This window comes from Acyrthosiphon pisum, chromosome X (assembly GCF_005508785.2).
Source record: "Acyrthosiphon pisum isolate AL4f chromosome X, pea_aphid_22Mar2018_4r6ur, whole genome shotgun sequence".
NCBI classification, from domain to species: Eukaryota; Metazoa; Arthropoda; class Insecta; order Hemiptera; family Aphididae; genus Acyrthosiphon; species Acyrthosiphon pisum.
Genome location: NC_042493.1, coordinates 99928637 through 99932513, shown reverse-complemented (window position 1 = coordinate 99932513; position 3877 = coordinate 99928637).

The following is a 3877-nucleotide window of genomic DNA, read 5'->3' as shown; positions in this document are numbered from 1 at the left end:
TGTCAAAGTATATAAAAAAAAATTAAAATTCGTCGGATTTTTCAACAAAGCATTGGTATTACATATTATTAAATTACGTGTCGTTTACCGTTTTAGGATTCGTATCTAATAGACGACGAAATGCATCCTGAACCAAGGTTGATCAGAGATCAGTATTGGAATCAAGTGTTTCCAACAGAATTGCCATATTATACTGTAGCTTCCGGAGAACGTGAACGGCATCCCGAGCCATCGACATCTAATATAGCTGTATCAGATGCAGACGCCGAATACTCACTGCCACCCAAGTGCTGCGACGACGGACAAGCCATACTAAATATGATATGATATATTAATTTGTACGATTCCACAAACCATTTAAAAAATTTTTACGATTTATTATTCGTTTGGAAATTATAGAATATAATAAAATATATTATATACTTAAAAATATAAGTACAGCATGTTGTAGACTTCACATTTTTTTAAACGTTAGATTTTTTTTTTATTTGTTGACAATTTTTTTAACTTTTTCACTTAGTCTTGTGATAAGGTATATATTATATTTTGTAAACTTTTAGAAAAAAAAATAGAAACTTTAAGGAATTATCCTTATACCTATTTAAATGTTATCCTCGTCTTTGAATTTAATGTACCTACCTAATTGGATTTTTGATGATATGACTATTAACTATAATATTGGTAAATATTATTTAGTTGTATTAGCTATTTACTTGTAACTATAAAAGTGTGGTATCTGGGGCTAAACATTTGCCTATGCCATAGGGAACTATAATTTAAATCTGACTATCTGTCAACAAATTATTTTTTCTCATATAGTGCCTATTTATTATTTAATACCCACCTATTATATCAAATGTATTGTCCGTATTAATTTCTTAAGGTTTCAAAATTGTTAACGACGTTATTGCATTACTATTTAATCAGCGGTTCTCAACAAATATTTTTACTTGTTTTGAGATGTTTACGTATTTGTAAGCACAGGATACTTTTTCCTAAATATTTTTTTTTTTTATTTATTTAAATTAATATCGAAAGATTAATGGGCCTCACTGAGGAAAACTCGTGTGGAGGCCCATGGGTTATCTTAGATTACAAATAATTCTTATTGTTTTAAGGTACATGTTACATATTTAAATGACAAATAAAGAGTTTTTCATAAATAAATCATACAAATAATTCCAGTAACTACTACAAACGTTAAATTAGTATGTTATGTACAATTTTAAGTTTTACACACATATTCATATCGTAGCCAGTGGTTAATATTTTTTTGAATATGGGTAGTGGTAAATTAATCATATCATTGGGCATCAAGTTAAGTATTTGTGTTCCCAAAAAAATAGTAAACTTTTCGGCAACTAGTTTTTGAGGGTCAATCTAAGAAAAATTTACTAGCTGCATACCTGGTGTTGACCCCATGGTTTATAGAAATCAACTGATTATGTTTTTTCATATATATGGTGATTGTTTTTAGGTATAAGAGTTCTATATTGAGGACATTAAAGTCTTCGAATAGTTTTTCGATTTGATATCTCCAATTTTTTTTGTTTGCGACCCTGAGTATAGTGTTTTGGCATTTCTGGAGCGGTAGAAGGGCGTTGTTGTAGGCACCACCCCATCCGATTATGCCATACGATACTATTGACTCGAATAGTGTTAAGTATATAGTTCTGATGTCTTTGAAAGGTAATATTTCACGTAATTCTTTCATTATGTATATCATTTTTTTTAGTTTATTTGTGACGGATGTAATCTGGTTTATCCATTTCATATCAGAGCACATTTCTATGCCTAAATACTTACAGCTTTTGACAATATTAACCGAGTTACAATCACAGATTTCCAATGTATTACAGTTGGATTCGTGGATTTTTATATTGTGTATGGGTGGTAAAGTTTGTTCAGACAGTGAGTGGAGTAAGATGGTTGATTTATTGAGATTTAGAAATAAACTGTTATCGCTCAACCAATTATAGATAGACCAGCTACCGATTAAATACTACCGACATGGCGACATGGTGACATGAATAATTCTACTGTTCATGTAATTATTTTCCAGAAATATAATATTTCGTAATTACTAGAAAAAATTATTTAATTAATCCTAAATAAATAATATGTATTTTAGAAGTATTTTGAATATGATTGAATGATTAAATAATATTTTATATTCAATAAATACAATTCGACGTTCAAATACATCATATCTACATAAAATATTTAGGAAAAAGTATCGTGTGCTTACACACACGTTCTAAACCTTTATGATATGGGATAAAAATAATAACATCGATTATAGTTGTATATGTTGTTTGTAAATGAAAAATAATGTGTAGACGAGTTTGCGGTCAGTTGAACTTAAGACTACTCGGGTTCGCGGTCTAGTGAAGGACCACTTAATGCACAGTGGCAATGACGTTTTGGCGTGGGAAAGAACCGAGAAAGCTACATTCATAACTAAGAAACGGAATTTTCCCTGCATATAAAAGAGAACATTGACTGTGCAATACCGTTTTTATTTTTTCGACATCACTATCCTATACGAAAAAAGTTCATATAATTCAAAATCCATTGTTAATTGTGTTTTTCAAACTTTAATAACTTTTTTTGAAGTGTCGATAGCGAAAAAATAAAAACGATATCGCACATTCATAGTTCTTCTTTTTATGTGGTGAAAATTTCGTTTCTGAGTTATGACTGTAGCCGTCTCGGTTCTTTCCTGCGCAAAACAGTTTTGATAGGTTGTATATATTTTGTAAGACACACGCGGGTGCAATATCCTCTTAAGTAGACACAAAATCCGTATGTGTTGTCTCTGTATTACAAACTTACAAAACGCAAATTGTATGTTAACAATAATAAATTTTACTCTGTAATTTCTAGAGTTAAATTACCACTTGTAAAATGTAAAGTAAATATTATTATATAGGCATCTTCATACTGATTGCAGGTCGCACCTATCTGTGTCTGTTTGTTTATTAACGTATACGGTAGTATTTAACAGTGGTGCCAGGTCCTATGATCGGCCATCTCATAGCCTGACTTTTTACTGTGTGTAGCCGTCATGTTAATATGGCCACAGCTTTTATGTAGCCATTGTATTAGTCCTTGCATACGCCATGCACTAAATCCACGCAGCGTGAAATTGTCGCAAATGCTGCGCAGCGATAACGCCCCTAAAACGCATTGAAAATATCTAAAGGTGCGTCTCCACCAGATTTGACTTTGCCATTTTTGGATACGTAATATAAAATTAACAGATGGTAATATTGAGAATCAACTATCTAAATCTAGTATTTTAATTCTTGGTAATTGCCAACGAAGACCAAAACAGCGACGCGATGGCAGTAACCATGGATTCATGGTATTTTAATACTATTTAAAAATAAAACAAATAACATTTTATACTACGTTTATTTATTAGTTTATTACACAATGGGAAGGCAACTCCGTATAGTTTTTTTTAATATCAATTTGCGTTGAATTATCGTTGACGCTGTCGTCGTCGTAATTGTGTCATCTTCGATCCCACGTGGATGAACCGTCGGTGGCTGTGAAACGACTCCGACCACCCCGAAACTCCTCTGACGAAGCGATGGTCCTCAGGAGATCGGCTAACGCTGTGGCGTGAGCTTTCGACTGCAGTGTTAGGAACTGAACTGCGTCGGTTGAGTGGATTTTGTGCCTGGTTCAGATGGATGCTGAAAACCACAGCGTCGCTGTTGGAAGATCCCGGACGTCGGAAAACTGCGAACGTGTAACGTACATTACTTTCACATAATTATACAATATACATTGGTAGTACCAATTTGGTACGTAACATATAGGAACGCAGGGCCGGTTTTTGAGCAACTGCTCCCCAAGGCCATTTTAA